The sequence below is a fragment of the Pleurodeles waltl genome, chromosome 3_1 (assembly GCF_031143425.1).
Source record: "Pleurodeles waltl isolate 20211129_DDA chromosome 3_1, aPleWal1.hap1.20221129, whole genome shotgun sequence".
Lineage (NCBI taxonomy): Eukaryota > Metazoa > Chordata > Amphibia > Caudata > Salamandridae > Pleurodeles > Pleurodeles waltl.
Window position 1 is genome coordinate 58,074,065 of NC_090440.1, and position 18,790 is coordinate 58,092,854.

Genomic DNA, 18,790 nt, shown 5'->3' on the forward strand with positions numbered 1-18,790 from the left:
TGCAAAGTTACTATGTGTGAGGGGACCCTTGCACTAGCAAAGGTGCCCTCACTTTGTCCAGGGCCAAATCCCTGGACTTCGCGAGTGCGGGGATACTATTACACGCGTGCACTACATATATGTCAATACATATGTGTAGCTTCACAATGGCAACTCTGAATATGGCCATGCGAGGTGTCAACGATCATGTAATTGTCCCCCTATTCGAATCTGGTATTGACGGGCCAATCCGATGCACCTTGGGGCTCCACCATGGACCCCCAGTACTGCCAAATCAACTCTCTGAGGTTTCCACTGCAGCCCCAGCTGCTGCCACCTCACAGACAGGTTTCTGCCCTCCTGGGGACTGAGCAGCTCAATCCCAGGAAGGCAGAACAATGCATTTCCTTTGGGAGGAGGGTGTTACATCCTCTTCCTTTGGAAATAGGTATTACAGGCTTTGGATGGGTAGCCTCCCAGAGGCTCTGGAAATGCTTTGAAGGGCACAGATGGTGCCCTCCTTGCATAAGACAGCCTACACCAGTTCAGGGACCCAGAGCCCCTGCTCTGGCACAATACTAGACAAAGGAAAGGGGAATGACCACTCCCCTGTCTATCACCACCCCAGGGGTGGTGCCCAAAGCTCCTCCAGTGTGTCCCTGGCATTAGCCATCTTGGATTCCAAGGTGTGGGGACACTCTGGAGGCCTCTGAGTGGCCAGTGCCAGCAGGTGACATCAGAGGCCCCTCCTGATAAGTGCATACCTGGGTAGGTAGCCAATCCCTTTCTCAGGGCTATTTAGGGTCTCTCCTCTGGGTGTTTCCTCAGATTCAGCTTGCAAGACTCCTCCAGGAATCCTCTTCATCCTCTGCTTCAGCTTCTGACCGTCGGATCAACCGCAGACAGCTCCAGGAATCACTGTAACTGCAACAAAGTATCCAGGACGACTCCTGTGACCTGCAACTTCAGCTCCAGCCAGCAATTGCAACAGTTTTCAGGGTGTGCACACTCTGAGCACTGCCTGTCTTCATCCTGCACCAGAAGAACCTAAGGAATCTCCATTGGAGAGACGGAGTCACTTCCTTGCTTCTGCAGGCACCTTCTGCGACGACGACCAGTACTCTGGGACCTCCCTCCTGATGATGAGCGTGCTCCCTGGAACACAGGTGGTGGACCGACATGACCCAGACTGTCCTAAGGTCCAGCTGCCAAATTTGGTGGAGGTAAGAGCTTGCCTCCCTGTGCTGCTACTGTACCCCTGTGCACCACGTCTTCTCTAGCTCCTTGGGCTTCTGTGCACTTCTTCCAAGAATCCTTTGTGCACAGTGTAGCCCAGGTCCCCAGCACTCCATCCTGCGATGCACAACTCACTGAGTTATTCTCCGGTGACGTGGGACCTTCCTTTTCAGTGCTGCGACAACCGCACTTTGCATCTTTTTTGTCCCCGTGTTCTGGGACTCCCGAGGGTGCTCCCTGGGCTTCTGTGGGCTCTCTGAAGTGCTGAGAGCCCCCTCTGTCTCCTCAGTCCGAGTTGAGACCCCCGGGCCCCTGCTGGGTCCAGACAGCTCTATTTTGACACAAACTGCACACTTCCATGAACCAAGGCTTGTTGGCAGAATCCAGCAATGCAAACAACCTGCATCGAACAACTCGATGTGGGACATCACCGGCACCAAGCAGAAACCCGCAGCCATCTTCTTTGGTGCTCTTCTGTACTTTTCTTCTTACCGGACAATTCACTTTTGCACCATCTTCTAGGTTGGCAGGGGCTCCTGTCCTTCCTGGACTTTTCTTCAATGTCTGGGCTTGGCCTCCTCTCTCCACAGGTCTTCAGGTCCAGGAATCCACTGTTTGTTGTTTGCAGTCTTGCTTGGTTCTTGCAAAATCTCTTATCACGACTTGTAGTGTGTCCTGAGGAAACTTGCTGTACTTTACTCCTGCTCTCCTGGGCTCTGGGGTGGGGTACTTTACTTACCTTTGGTGTTTTCCTACACTCCCAGCACCTCTCTACACACTCTACTTGCCCAGGGGGGAACTCGTTATTCGCATTCCACTCTTTTAGTATATGGTTTGTGTTGCCCCTAAGACCATTGCAATCTAATGTGGACTGTTTACTTACCTGATTTTGCTTACTAGTGGATATATTGTGTATAATACTTACCTCCAGAAGGAGTATGGATTCTAAAATATTTTTGGCCTTGTGTCACTAAAATAAAGTACTTTTATTTTTGGTAACGCTGAGTATTGTCTTTTATTTTGTATAAGTACTGTGTAACTATGGTGGTATTGCAGGAGCTTTGCATGCCTCCTAGTTCAGCCTGAGCTGCTCTGCTACAGCTACCTCTAGACAGCCTAAGCTGCTAGAACACTGCCTACATTTCACTAATAAGGGATAACTGGACCTGGTATAAGGTGCAAGTACCTTAGGTATCCACTACAAACCAGGCCAGCCTCCTATAGGCATCACCCTAAACTGGTAGTGCCCGTCTGGTGTGGAGAATGCTGACCTCTCCTTAGCCCCCTCAGTCAGGGCGATCTGCCAGTACCCAGAGGTAAGACCAAACGTACTTAGGTACTTGGTAGCCCCCAACTGGACAATGAGCTCATCAGCTCAGGGGATGGGGTGCGCATCAGTCTTAGTGACCCCATTGAGTCCCCGGTAATCCACACAGAACCGGAGTTCTGGAGTGGAACCAGGAGCAGCAGGCTTTGGGGCCAAAACCACAGGACTGGTCCAAGGCCTGTTGAAAAACTCAATAACCCCCAATGCTAACATTTTAGAGACTTCCTCTCTAATGTTAGCCCTTACCCTGTCAGTCACTCTGTAAACTTTGGCCCATATTAATACTTTGTTTGCGCTGAATTAGCATCTTTTTTTACGCTAATTCACCACAAACCTAACTCCATATTTATACTTTGGTGCTAGACACGGCTAGTGTCAAAGATATTGAGTTTACGTAGTTTTCTGAAAGGGAAAACCTACCTTGCGTCAATGAGATGCAAGGTAGGCGTTGCCATCCAGAAAAGGACGATATGGCCTTTGCGCCATATTTATCCCCCTGTGCTAAAATCCAGCATGGGGGAATGGGGCCTTAAATAATGACACTGAGCTTGCTTAGCGCCAATATTTAACGCCTGGGTCTGGGCAGGCGTAAGGGGACCTGAAGGCATATTTCCATGGTCAGAGACCATGGAAATTGCCCACAGGTGCCATTCCCTGGCCCCAGGGACACCCCCATCCCCACCAAGAGGTCACTTAAGGATGAGGGACCCATCCCAGGTAAGTCCGGGTGAGTATTATTTTTTTTTTTCAAACACCGCTCGGGGGCCCTGACTTGGGGTCCCCTGCACGGCGCTGGCCCCAATGGCCATGCCCAGGGGATATCTGTCCCCTGGGCATGGCCTTTGGGGTGCTGGGCATGGCTCCTGTCTTTACTAACACAGGAGCCATGTCCATGGGGGTTGTGCACCAGAAAATGGCGCTACACTGCTTAGAAGCAAATATTTTGCCTCTGAACAGTGTAGCGCCATAATTTGGCGCACAAGCCCCGGTTCCCCCTACACCTCCCAAGGAAGCTAACAGGGCCTTAGCGCCAGCTAGCGCCATTCCATTAATATGGCGCCCGGTCAGCGTCATGGAATGGCGGTAGCCAGCGCTATACTTTTTGACGCAAACCTGCGCTAACTCAGGTCTGCATCAAAAAGTATAAATACGCCCCTTTGTGTTTAACAGGAGGACTGTCCCCAGTGTCCACATTGTGTGTACACAGGTTTGTGAACCCTGGGATCAGGGAGAACAGTGAGACAAACTGACCCAACACATGGCTACAGTCCTTTTGCTGGTCTGGAGTCTAGGAGGGGGAGAGGATCACTCCTTCCACAGACCCATCTTTTTCTCCAGCAGACAGAAGGTCAGGAAGAGGTTCACTCTCGTCTTCCACCCCATCATCTGTTGCTAGGAGCATTGACAATTCAGTCGGCTTAAAGTGTGGCTTGAGCCGGTTCACATGCAGGACCCTAAAGGGTTCCTGGGAGTACGCAAGTCCACCAGGCAGGTGACTTCACTCTTGCGCTCCACCACCTCAAATGGCCCAGTCCATTTGTTCTGAAGCGCCCTACGCTCCACTGGAGCCATCTCCTACACTTTCTGACCTGGTAGAAACTCGAGCAGAGTGGCATTCTGGTCATACCAGTGTTTCATGTCTTCCTGGCTTGCTTCCAGGTTCTCCTGTGCAAGACTCCTGAAGCGGGCAGTCTGGTTTCTCAGAGCCAGCATGTAACTGAATACATTCTGGGGGGGGTTTACTAGGGGCTTTCTCCAAAGCCTCCTTGACCAGACTCAAAGGTCCCATCACAGGGTGGCCATGTAACAGCTCAAAAGGATAAAAAATAAGCCCTTTTTGAGGCACCTCCCTTTAATCGAACAGAAGACATGGCAAAAGGACGTCCCACTTCCGCCTCAAGGGCTCTGACAGGCCCATTATCATACCCTTCAAGGTGCGGTTGAATCTCTCAAAAAGACGATTGCTTTGGGTGAGGTAAGGTGTGGTGAACTTGTACGTTACCCCAATCACCTTATACAGAGGCTTCATAGATATTGATATGAAGTTGGTACCCCTATCAGACACCACTTCCTTGGGGAGTCCCATGTGGGTAAAAAGCCCTATCAATGCACGGACCACCACAGGGGCAGTGATTGATCTCAAAAGCATTACTTCTGGGTTTGGGGTGGCATGGTCCACCAAGACCAGGCAAAACCTGTTGCCCATGGCTGTCTTGGGATCGAGAGGCCGCACAATGTCAATAACAACCCTCTCAAAGGGGGTACTAACCACAGGGAAAGGTTGGAGGGAAACTTTACATTTCCCCCTATTCTTGCCACTTGCCTGACAAGTTGGGCAAGACCTACAATGGGCATCAGAGTGCCTGTGCATTTGGGGCCAATAGAAGTGGGTGACAAGCCACTCAAAGGTCTTGTCCTGCCCCAAATGACCAGCTAAAGGCATGTCATAAGCCAGACCCAGTAGGAAGGCTCTAAAGCACTGGGGTACCACCACCATATGGGCTGGCCCAGGCTCAGGAACTTTAGGCTCGCTTTATAGGAAGCCATCCTCCCAGCAAATCAAATGTGATCCAGGCTCCTTGCCAGATGTCTGGTCTGCAGTCTGTTGCCACAAACCCTCCAGAGTAGGGCATGACTTCTGTGCCTCACAGAATGCTTCCCTGGTGGGCCACCCTTCCTGCTGCCACTGTGACAACCCAGGGACCTCATCCAGTTCAACCACCTGTTCCCCTGTAAGCTCCAGGGCCTCCCTCTCAGGTAGTCTCCTCCCGGACTGTGGGAACTTCTGGGGCTGGTTTTCCATGCCCCTTGCCCTTCCTCCTTCTGTCAGACACCTGGGCCACTCTTTCAGGCTCCAGGGTCTCCTCATCACCCTGACCGGCTGCCATAGACCGGGTAGACACCCATGCCCATCCAGACAGACCCAACATTTTCAAGTGTGACCGGCGGTACACCTCCTCCCAAGGGGAATCCTCCAGGTCATTGCCAAGCAAACAATCTACAGGCATGGTTGGACTCACAGCTACCTTCAAGGAATCTGAGCCCTCCCCCCATTCAAAGGGAACCTGCGCCACTCTGCACAGGCGCTCTGAGTTGTACACTGCAACTACTTGATGAAGCACATGGGGATCTATCTGCTCTTCAGACACCAGCCGACTCCTCACTGTAGTCACACTGGCTCCTGTGTCTCTCAGGGCCTCCACCCTCTGTCCATTGATGCTCACCCACCGCCTGTACTTCTTAGTATTATCAGGCATAAGGGTCCTCTGGACAATCTCTCTGTCTCCTAGTGAGACAAAGGTCATCTCAGCTGGCTCCCACCCACCTGGAACCAACTCCTCCCCAAGCGCTACACTGGCCAAACTCTGTGACTGAGCATCAGTGGTTGTCGGTGTCCACTTGGGACATTTGCGGTCCCCCCTCATGTGACCCTCTCAATCACATGCAAAGCACTTGCAGAACCCCTTCTCTGCAGGTTTCCCTGTAGAGACCCATGGTTTATTTTCTACTGGGGGCTGGGACTCTTTACCCTGGGAACTAGGTTTTGGCCCTTTTGCGAACTCCCCCTGTTTACCATTACCCCCCCATTCTTCTGATGAGGACCCTGCCCACCCTTGGCATGGTCTCCCCCATACCTCTTTTGGACCCTGTTGATCTCCCAACAGGCTGTTTCCTGCGCAAGCTTCCTGCGGTCAGTCAGCTTGCTGTCAATTAGGTGCTGGCGCAGCTCTGGAAAACATAAACTGTACAAGTGCTCTCAAGCAATCAAATTGTAAAGCCCCTCATATGTTGTTATCTTACTGCCCTTCACCCAACCATCCAGTGACCTGCAAAAAGAATCAACACATTCCAAATATGTTTGGGATTCCTTCTTCTTATAGGACCTACACTTGTCCTTCTACTGATCAGGGGTGAGACCATACCTAGTGATCAGGAAGTCCTTCATAATAGGGTAAGTGAGCCCCAGAGTCAGTCACAAGAGCGGTCAGAGGGACCAATAAGGTCTAGTTGAACAGTTACCTCACAGTTAAAGCAGTCTCCAGTCTAGTTCCAGCATCTACATGTGAACCGCTATAGGAATCAATAGAATGGTCCTGATGCAAGGCATGCAGGACGCTGAGGATGGTGATCTGGTGTCGGGGATTTTCCTGTGGCCACCCCACAGTGCACGAACATGGTGTGGTGACTTTGGTCTCAGGGGTTGATGTCCCTTAAAGCCCAGGAGAAGTTCCGCTTAAAGCCAGTTGCCGCTGATCTACTAGTCTCTGGTTACAGTAAAGCCAATGGCGCTCTTTAACCTTCAGTAATGTTGTTCTGCATGATCAAACTGCTCTCTGCAACCTCTCCCGGGTCCAGCAGTCTTGGGTGCAACTTTGAGGGTTGAGGCATTCCCCAGTGATCAGGTTTCTTGGCACTGAATTCTTGAAGGAGCACATTCTCAGCTTTTATAACTCTGTGGCTGTCACAGGGAGTCAGCCAACTGATTCTTAAAATCACCTCTCATTCTGTGACTTGGCGAACAACTATTCCTCAATCACACCACAAGCAAATTTCTTTCTTTGCTAGGCTGAGGTACAGCAGGTGCAGTTCAGTCCAGTCTGTGGTGCTGTCTTTTTTCTGCTGGACCTAAATCACAACAGGGCAGTCCTTTATTGGTCCTCCCTCTGGTTCAGATGTAATCTGGGGGCCAGGAGTACTATTTTTTATACCCATAATGAGTCCAGGTGGATGTGATGATTAGCTAGACAATAGGCTACCAGATCCCTTCCTGCTTGATTATGGGCCTCATTACAACCCTGGTGGACACCAACCGCCAGGGTTAAAGTGGCTTTCGTACTGCCAACAGGCTGGCGGTACACAATGCCATATTATGACCGCTGCGGAACTGGCGGTTTACCGCCATTGAAGTCCCAGCGGTTAGAATCCGCCAGGGCAGCGCTGCCCTGGGGATTTTGACTCCCCTTACCGCCAGCCTGCCCACCGCCATGGAAAGGCTGGAGTAAGGGGACTCACGGGGCCCCTGCACTGCCCATGCACTTGGCATGGGCAGTGCAGGGGCCCCCAAGCACAGCCCCGTCGCGATTTTCACTGTTTGCCTGGCAGACAGTGTAAAGTGCGACGGGTGCTGCTGCACCTGCCGCACCACCACATTGCCGCCGGCTCCATTAGGAGCCGGCTGCAATTTTACAGCTGACATCCCTGCTGGGCCGGCGGGCAGAAACTCTGTTTTAAGCATAGCCTCTGTGTTTATTAAAATATCCCTTCATCCCAGTGAGGAACCAAGGCTGCGCCCCCGGACACCAATGTATCACCTTTCAGCATGGCAAGAAACAACGCATCATCTGCGGTGGATTAATCGATGCATCGCATTACTTTTTGATACATCTTCTCCTCTGAGGCCCTCTGTATCGTTATTTTTGATGCATCCCAGGTACTGGGTGTTTAAAGGATACAAACACTGATTCTTAAGGCTGGACTTTCATTTAAACCTTTAAAAAGGGATATCTTGACTTGGGCATATTGGATTCTTGTTGTTTTGGGCTTATATTATTCAAATAAATATTTTCTGTTTTCCTAAACTGGTGTGGAGGTTTTGTTACGTGTTTTCACTGTATTACTGTATGAGTAATTGCACAAATACTTTACACAATGTCTCCTAATATAGCCTGCACTGTGCCAAACTACTGGAGAATGAGAGCAGGATAATTTAGGTTGTGTTGTCACTTACCCTGACTAGCATTGTGGCCCCTACTTGGACAGGGTTCATACCACTGACAACTAGAGACTCAGGGTTAGAACACATGTACTGAGGGCTAGTCTGCAGGGCCCAGTCCATTACAGTCATAACAGCAGAACCCAATAGTCAAAAAGTGATGACAAAAAGTGGGGGTGAACCTGCAAAAAGCCATTTCCTCACATTCAGGACCCACAAATCATTTGGGCCCAGTTCAAGGCGGATGTGTGGATGCTTAACTGCAGACCATGTAGAGGTATTCATGCCCATATGAAGACTTCCTATTGATGCAACTGGCATGTGCCAGGATTTGCTGCAAGTGCAAGGGGACCTGATGCGGAATACATTAGCCTTCTCCATCAGAGAATGCCTTTTACCTGCAGGCCTGCATGTTGTTTATGTTTTCCTGGGCATGATTGAACTTGGATCTTGCATCCATGCACATCTTTGCCTAGAATTCATCTTCTCAACAATACAACAGCAGATTTCCAGGACTGAATCAAATTGCCCAGAATTTGTGTTGGTGGTTGATCGCATTTCCTCATTTAGCCCAGGACTTGTGGTCTTGACCCTGGATGTTTTATGTTATAGGTGGAGCACACCTGGGATCCCTCTTAGCTCAATGTCTCATTCTTCCAATTGGAAAGGAGTGGTCTACTTTCCTGTTTGCCCATAAGTCTTTTAGGGACTAGGTCCTTGTAAAGATAGTGCTTCTGAGAGTGGACTACACCACCACAAAGGCCTACTTGAATCAATAAGGGGATCCACGATAGGGGTGTAGGCCTGGATGAAACATCTTTCTTTGAAAGCAGTTCAAAAAGGGAGAGGAAAAAACTCAAGCATAATGATGTGTTCCCTTTGAGAGAACATCTCTCTCCGAAGGTGTTCCTTCAGGTATTTGCAGGTGAATACAATGAGCTGCTTGCAGTGGTTTGGTGCAGTTTCCAAGCTAAATGAGTATTGCAGTGGTTGCTCTAACCTGCCTATGACCAAATTACATTTTGTTCTCATTTACATCTTTTCTGATGGTTTGGAAATGTATCCTTGGAAGACATTGTTCCCTCTATTTGGATAGTTGACATCTGCTCCTGAGTGAGTTCTCCGAATACCTAAGGCCCGCCTCTTCTCTGAACTCCAGTTTCCCTACTGAGAATACACCTCTCACACATGGCATCCTTAACTTACTCTATAGTAAATCGCCCTGTGCACTCCCCTTGTCAGTCTTCTCCCACTCCTCTGCTGGTATGCAGCTCTGAAACACATTTGTTGGCATGGAAAGTTAACAGCAGCAACCCTGCTGCGGGAGAGTACTTGATTGGCAGCGTTAGCGCGCCTTGTCCTTAGTAAGTAAACTTACAAGGGGACCCGTATAGGTCGATGAATCTTTTGGATCGCATAGAGTATCCTAGCCAAGTGGTGACCAGTGAAAAACATCAACAACAATTTCAAACCACTCGTATAATACGTAAAACTAGTCTAATAAGAAAATACCATCAGTCACAAGGTTAGTTCGTTTTATTCTCTATTAATTACAATTCTAATCAAAACCTTTATTCAATGAATCCATGATTAATCAAGCTTTATTAGCATCATGAGAAATGATTCATCAAGATTTTATTAATAAGCAAATCAACATTAACCTAGGCTTGGCAAATTCATGAACATTGAATAATTCAGCAACACTGGTCAGTCAGTCTTATGTCAAAGTCACCATTAGTCACGCTTGACAGCCTACCTATCTCAGATTAGTATCAGCATGTGGGTCTTCATGCGAAAATAATTTAGTTAAAAAAAACAATAATTTGGAAAAATCTAACTAAAAGAGAAAAACATGTCTAAGCAGGGCAGTTGGTACGGAGAAGGAAAAAGCACACATTGGTCAGTCAAGTTATAGCTACCTATCCAAGATAGATCAGCAACAAGTCAGTCTTCGTCCCCAGGTCATCAGTCATCAGTCATCAGCTAGGCTCAGGCTCACAGGGAGCAAGCCCAAATTTCAGCACTTCGGACAGCGTCTCCTGAAGTCATCAACTTTCGCCTCTCTGTTCTGATTTTCCTCCTGTGTCATTACTTTTTATTAGGGTCTCTCAGTCTGTCCCACAAATTGCCAATTGGTCAACCTTATCAGGGGTTATGACTCTAACCTATAGTTTTTGTTTACCACTTGTTTATGTTATTTTGAGAGTCAAGTTCCATTAACATGATTGGTCCTTCTGTAGTGTGGTCGGGTATATGTATCCTTGGCGCTTTTGCTTCAGGAGTTAGGCCTTTGTGCACTTTGCCCTGGGTGTATTTTATTCCTTTGCTTGCAGCATTGAGCCTTTGTGCACTTTGCTCTAAATGCATTTTTATTCAGCTTCGTACTGTTATTTTTCAAATAGCCAGTTCTACGGTCTTGTTTTATTTTTGATATCACACGGTTTAGTCTAATTCAGAGCTGGAGTTCTCAATAACACATTCTTGCTCACTCTGGGCTCCAGTCAAGGATACAGTCTGGTACATTGCTGATAGACGTGGTAGGAGTTTAGTCTTTGAATACGTTCTTGTGTAGGGACATTTTGTGATCACACTTACTTGTTAGTTATAAAAACACTTCCTTGTCCTAATACACGCAAGAGGGAGATTCCGACCAGGGAACCACGGTTAGATGCTGACTGTCCTGTTGCAGATTCTGAACCAGATCACAGGCCTTTGCTCAGGTATGAGGGTTGATGTCTTCCCGGGGAATCTGAAAGGCAAGTTAATAGCTTAACATGCTGTGCTCGAAATATAACTTACCGCGAGAGAATATAATCTATTAACACCATGATAGCGTTGTTTTTATGTTTCACTCTCATCGTGACTATTTCAATCCTACTGTGTTGTATGGTTCTGGTTATTGCGGCTCACGCCTTAGTATCTAAAATGCAGTCGTTTTATTAAAAACAATTCATAAAACTTAAACTGGCTTTGTCATTTGTATATGAGATCATACAGTAAATGAGAGAGCTGGTTGGGACCTGAGTGACCACCACTTCCCTGAGAAGTTCAATAGATGTCATGCGCTCGGCTGCCCAATCATCCCTTCCCATTGGGAGAGATGAGGCACTGCTAGTTAGCCGGAGCAAAACCGGATTGAATGTGACAGAGGTACTTCTAAGTGGGTAAGACTCAGTCTCCCACACCAGGAACACCCCTACTACCTAGAAATCCAGTAGTCTCATTTACGATAATGAGAGCCCACGCAACACTTCTATCGATGAGAACATCATCCGGCTCTTCAGGTAACAAAATTGTTGCCCCCAGCTCTTAGTCAGTAGCTCCATTGTTCAAGTCCTGGGAAAGTACATTTAGCCTACTATACACATAATTGTATCAATTTGTTCTGATCGTCTCCTGTCCGCTAGTGAGTTTGCAGAGTTCTCTAGCAGAGCTCGTCACTGATCTGTACAGTTCAAGGTCCTTTTCTCCAGTTCCAGTCCTCGGCAGCTCATCGCATCTCCACATTTAAGCAAGCAAGGCCCAGTGCCGACCAGGCCTCCAGTTCGGCTAAGTTAAGAATACGAAGCATCATAAAACATAGGTTTATATTATTAATTATGGCATATTAATACATAATATTAAAACTTTCACATTATTTAGTACTGTTAACACAGATGGTGACCACTCCCCGTGGGCACATTTTGCACATTACACGTTATTCTAGATTATTGGTATTCAAATGTCATTTGTCTTATTAGTATGTATATGCAAATCATTAGAATATTCTCAAATTAGCCTATCAGCTGCAACAGCAGAAACAGCGCAGTTGACTGGCTTTACCAAAAAAGGACTTGATAGCCCTTTCCACACTGGGGTTTGTGTGATAGGGTAGCACCATATGGTTATTTACAGCTCTGACATGCAGTAGTGGTGCTTTGAGATAAACTCACATCACTTGCAGAATATAATCCTCTAGACTGGTCTCTTGTACTCAACACACTTCAGAAAGGAGCTATCTCTAGGCTTTACCAAACACTCATTAATAACTCTTGGGACCCCAAGCTGTCACTTAGGGCACAGTGGGAGGTGGTTCTGGGAGTCATCAAGGATGACGAATGGATTGAGGCCAGGATGGTGCTCCACCTGCCAGCAATATCAGTGTTTGTTCAATTTAAATATTGCATATCTAATTCAGGGTTAATATCTCCATATATTCTATTATACCCATACCGAACTTTAGACTTAGACCCAAAGACAATCCTGTTTGGAGTGATCGTCTCTACGGGGGGGCACAAGGAAAGCATGCACATTGGTGGCCATGGTTTACCTAGTGGCCAAAAGAGATATAGCTTGTCATTGGTGAGCAGCTCTCGCCCCCTCAATATTGGAGGGGACTACTGTAATGAATCACTGTACAGCACTGGAAGAACTAGTCTTCAAAGTGGGGGAGTGGCATAAGAAATGTGTTGTGGCCTCTTGCTATCTTATGCATTCTCCCCACTACCTTAATGTTCCCTGCTGCTCAGCGAGTGAGTGAGGTCATTGTATGGTTGGAATGTTGGTAGTGTTTGTGCTTGGATGAGTGGACAATTGGAGTGAGAAAGGCTGCTGGGGCTTTATCTGTAACCTACAACTAAGCTAATAAACATACCTCTTTTATAACCTACGAGTATCCATCATTGATTTCAACAAAATGTCTCAAAATATTCCCCCAGGTTGCGATGACACTGTTCTCAACTTGAAATGTGGAGGTTGGGGCTGGGTAGTTGAATGATGTGGATATGTTCATTGCATTATTTACAAAGTTCTCTTTCAGACATGGCATTAGTTGTTTTTGTCTATGTATACGTTTGAAAATTGGAAAACTCATAAAAAGAGTGATAACAAAGAAGAGAATCACCTCTCAGTGTGGCAGTGGAAGGTCATGGGTTAAGAAGAGTGGAGTTTTGCCTCTGTTGTGCAAGCTTCTAGGCACCATTCCACCAGAAAGACATATGACAATCATTTCAGAAGTGGTGAGAGGAAATGCCTGTGATTCCTTGGGAATGTAAATCAGTATTGGTATTACAGTTCCTCTAGAGTGTTTTTTTATTTAGAGTTAACTCCTTCGACATTAATAGTTCAGCAGATTGCCATCAGGAATTTTAGGGGAATTTTATGTGCCCCCATTCGCTCCCCTGATTCTCACCATGGTAGCACTGTATTTACAATATGACACACCATGGTGCATGTTAGCAGAATAGTGTCAAACTTTTTGATGCTGTTGTGGCGCAATGGTCGACTGGCGCCAAAAATGATGGCGCTAGTCTGGCAAGGTTTGGGAGGCCCATTGGAAACAATGGGAGCCTCACTTTGACGCCTGCCTGGGAAAAATGGCACAGTGAAATCTCGAAAATTTCACTGCAGCGTTTTTCTGGCCCTCCTAACGGGGGAAAGCCCTCCTTGCATACATTATGCCTGATGTAGACATGATGTGGCACAAGGGGTTACAAAGTGGTGCAATGCTTGCATTGTGCAACTTTGTAAATCTGGCATGGAGAAAAGGCCTCCTAGACGCCACTTTAGTGTAAAAAAAATGATGTTAGGGCAGCGCAAAGAGGCACTAGGGGCTTGTAAATAAGCCCCTTAGGGAGTCTAGAGGAGTATTGCAGGCTACTGAGTCCTTGGCTACTCGACTCTTCATGCCTTGGCTGTTCATATAGGCTTATCCTCCAGGCTGAAGAGGTGCTCCTCCTTGGGATTTAATTTAGTGTTCACTGCTCTGAAATCTGCACCTTTTAAGTCTTTTTAGAAAGTTCTCTCTCGGGCTTCTATACCTCATAAACCTTTTTTAAATACCATAACCACAACCAGGTGACTTGGGGAATTGTGTTATTTCCTTTGTCAGGAAGCCTATTGTCTCTTTTTCCTGATTGTATGAATCTTAGAACAGATCCTAGAATTGGTCAGAAGCTGGCTCAGAAGTTTCATATAGAGTCTGAAGTAGTTCTTCATGCGTTTCACCTAAAATCTGTATCCTTTGAGAAACAGTTTTTTAATTATTGTATGAAGGGTCATTTCCATGTATCGGTAATGGACAGCTTCGTTTTGTTACTGTGATGGCTTCTTTCTGAACTTAGGTGAATCACAGAAATGTTCACCAACTTCTTAAGGTACTTTAAGTCAATGTATTAAGTCTACTACCTCACTGGCTTATGAGGTCTCAGGCAGGGATCTGCCTAGGCCAGTTTAAGGGTACATTAGAGACACACCTGTCTCTTGGGCAGAGATGTAGGGTGTCTAATTTAGTTTGCTCCTTCTATCTTTGTGACCCATTACTGGTTGTATATTTGACACTGACATGCTATCTGCTGTCAGTGTTGGACTGAATTCAAAGTGTACTGTGTGCCGCAACCTTCTTCATGGTTTGTATTTTTATTTGTGGTGTAATATGGAAGGTTCTGGAAAGGCCCAAGCATGTCCCAATTTGTGAAGAACAGATGCGAGGAAGAAAGATGAAGCAGTAATGTCTAAATTACTTACTGCTATGTTACTCTGATTTTTTCTTCCTTATCCCATGTCTTTATTCCCATTTCCCCCACCTCTCTGTTCTGCAGCTGTGTTTGAGGCTTGAGTAGGGATGACCAGCAAAGATGGGAAAGGTGAAGTAAAGGCAGAGACTCTGCTGGGTTAGGGGTGAATACAAATACCCATGGAAGTGGCTGTAGAGAGGAAAAACAATCAGATTAATGCAATTAATTGGTAAGATATTCAAGAAATTGTTGTTCATGACTGAAAGCAAGTGATAGAGTTTGTACAAGAATATATACTCCCTATAATAGCAACTGAAGACCAACCTGCACCTAAAAAGTGAATAAAGCACAAAATCATGCTCCTACCCACTTAAGCGGACAATGATCCCATGCTTGCTCACTGTGGTCACCCTACCTTAGCTGTTGTGAACTTAATGATGAAGCATGCCACTATGCTCCCCTTTCAGGTGGTACTCAATGAAGGAGCAGTATCCAGTGTGTTTTTTGCTACTTAGCTACATAGGATCAGGGTATTACTTGTTTCACCAATAGCTACCTGCATAGCTTAACATGAGCAGTTGGTATTGTAGCCTACTTTCATTATCTCTACTTTGAAAAGGGATGCTCATCTCATTCCTTGGAATGTCCTGCAGTAACCGTCAAGCATACTTATCAAAGTCACACTTGTGCCTAGCAAGGGTAGTGCAAAGCCTAGACAAGATTTACAAAGTCTCGCAAGTCCACCTTGTGTGGTACCTGCAGTGCTAGGTAAATCTGGAGTAACGCAAGGTGCCCTGCCCCAGGGGGCTTTCCATGGATGGAGCATGTGTGTTCCCACTCATCCACCCATAGAGTTTGGTGGTAGACTTGTGAATGTGTCAATATGCTATGCCTTCCCAGGAGAGGCGTAATGAGGAGAATTATCTTTATTTCTCCTTGTTTTTCCCTCTTTCTACTTGTGCTGCATTCTGCCTCTCAGCTCACAGAAAAACAATCCTGCCTGTAACCATTGTGCAAGTGTGCCTATGTTGACCCTAGGCAGTCAAAAGTGCGTCAGTGCAAGGAGAGGCCAGGAATGCACTATATCTTGATGGATATGGCACATTCCTTCCCACTCCCTTCCACACAGAGCAGCACAGCAAAGTGAAAAAATTATAAATAAGGCCCTGTGTCTTAATCCCATGATTTACACTACCTGACCCGTCAGAGAAGCATTTTCTCTGCAGGCAGTGCATCTGCAAACTTGTCTTCCAATAGATGGATGAACCATAACTTTTAATTGGGCAATGCTACGAAACATGGCTGATCTTATTCTTCAGTACTTATATTATTTTTACTTTTGTTATTGTTAACTAGCTGATATGTAACAGTTTTATAGTCACAATGCCTCTTAACTGAATAACCTGCAACTTAAAAATACCAGTGATAGAACACCATCAAATATCTCACTTTTTAAGAATAAAACACACTAGGATGTTCTACTCTAGGAAAGTGTAACACACTTTAACTGAGCGAAAACGTACTTTATGCCCAATATTTAGATGTTGGCGAATTCAGAAAAGGAAGATCACCGCCAATTAATTGTGAAATGGGCTCCAGAATATTTCATGCAAATGTAGCAGGTACGATTTCTAAAATCTACATTGTGGCTAATCATGTTTTATTCTGTCTTGTTAGGGGCAAGTGAGTAGCTATTTGAAATTATTATTGCTTTGTTTATTTGTATTAAGAGGGTTTTTATGGTGGATGTGTTTCTGTAATGGCTCAAAATAACTGCATACAATGAAGTCACTAGATGCACAGAAGGGGCAGTGGCTGGTTGACCAAAATCGTTTAGTTACACTCTGTGAAGGGCTGTCTGAGAAATGGTAATCCAGTGGTGGTGGAACAATTTTCAGAGTGGAGGTGCTGCCATTAATGTTACATCAGTGAAGTCTTGGGGATTGTGAAAACTCCAAGTGTTGCATAAAGAACAAGTAGCTCAAATGAGTCACGCCCATTCAGCAGGAGAGTCATAAAGGTGTGGTATATAGACAGTGGTGCATTCTGGGGCACACTGTCGCAAATTTAATAATAAAGCGTGGTGTGGTAGCATATTGTCATTTATAGGCAGCAAATTGTCCTCTGAAATGGCCTCAAAATTCATGTTATGCAGTTTTACTGATAAAACGATATAGCACACAAATGATATGTGGAAATGTATTGTCAGCAAATATTTACCAGTTGCACAACCCCAAGTAAAGTGTCTTGATTTGTTGTGGTCCGATTAAAATGTTTTTGCCATGACACTTAAGGATTACAAAAAAATTGCTTAATTTATACATTTCTAAGTGTTGACATATTTTAAAAGATTTGTACATTTATTTCACAGCTATGTGAATAATGTTGTGTGTTAGAAAGGGGTCAAGAGCAGCGGTGTCTCTTGAATTTTTAAAGTGTGGGGTTAAAAAATAATTCCCGACTTTCATGATGCGAGCAAGCAATACCAACTAACTCAAGGAGGGTCCAAGGGATATTTCCCTGAGAATATTTTGAAAATGAGAGGTGAAACTGGTCCATTCTACACTACAATTTGATAAATGATTTGGAAAAAGAGTATAGAATGATGGATGGGCATGTACTGTTTTCTTTTTTAATGAAAAGGGCACAGAATTAATCAATGCAATTCTGCCTGCAAAGAACTGCTCCCTGTTAGACTTGGAATCCTTGGCATGGTCTCCCCTAATGTTTTTCCTCTGTTTCCCAGGTTGTTGATGTGTGCTGGTCTCTGCTTCTGCTGTTTTTATTACTCTGGGAACTTTACCACTGCTAACCAGTGCTAAAGTGCAAGTGATCATATGTAAAATATATGTGTAATTGAATTTCCATGACTGGCATATTTGATTTACTAGTAAGTCCCTAGTACAGTGCACTGGAGGTACCCAGGGACTGCAAATCAAATGCTACTAGTGGGCCTGCACCACTGGTTGTGCCACCCACATTAGTAGCCCTTTAAACATGGCTCAGACCTGCCACTGCAGTGTCTGTGTGAGTAGTTTTTAACTGCCAATTCAACTTGGCAAGTGTACCCACTTGCCAGGCCTGAACCTTCCCTTTTCTTACATGTAACACACCCCTAAGGTAGAACCTAGGTAGCCCCATGGGCAGGGCGCAGTGTATATTAAAGGTGGGACATGTACTTATGTGTTTTACATGTCATGACAGTGAAATACTGCCAAAATGGTTTTTCACTGTTGCAAGGCCAATCCCTCTCATGGGTTAACATGGGGGATACCTTTAAATATGATTAAAGTATAGATTCCCTTTGGGATCAGATGGACATGTGGAGTTTGGGGTCTCTGAACTCACAATTTAAAAATACATCTTTTAGTAAAGTTGGTTTTGAGATTGTGTGTCTGAAAATGCCACCTTTAGAAAGTAGGCATTTTCTTGCTTAAACCATTCTGTGAATCTGCCTGTTTGTGGATTCCCTGTCTGGGTTAATTTGACAGTTGGGCTGTTTGCACCTCTCTCTAGACAGTGACACAAAGGGAGCTGGGGTATAGCCTGCATATCCTGATGAGCCATCTGTGCTAGAGGAGGGGAGGAGTGGTCACGTACACCTTAAAGGGCTGTGCCTGCCCTCACACAGTGCAGTCTCCAAACCCCTGATGTGTGTCTTGGGCCTGGCCTGGGCAAGGCAGGATCTCACAAACAAGAGAGACTTTCCTTTGAAGTAGGCCTACTTCAGAGGCCAAAATGGGTATAAGAATAGCACCCAAACCCCTGAAAAATTAGATCACTTCTGGAACCAAGAGGAACCCTGCCAAGGAGAAGAGCTGAGGAGCTGAGGAGAAGTGCTGCCCTGCCTGTGACTGTGCTTTGTGGAGCTATCCTGCAGTTGCTGCTTCTACCTGTGAAAGGGGACAAAGACTGGACATTGTTGTGCATTCCTGCTTGTGAAGAAATCTCCAAGGGCTTGACCCGAGCTTGCCTCCTGTTGTTGAAGTCTCAGGACCATCAGAGACTTCCCCTGCCAGCACCTGGACTCTCTGCTGAGAC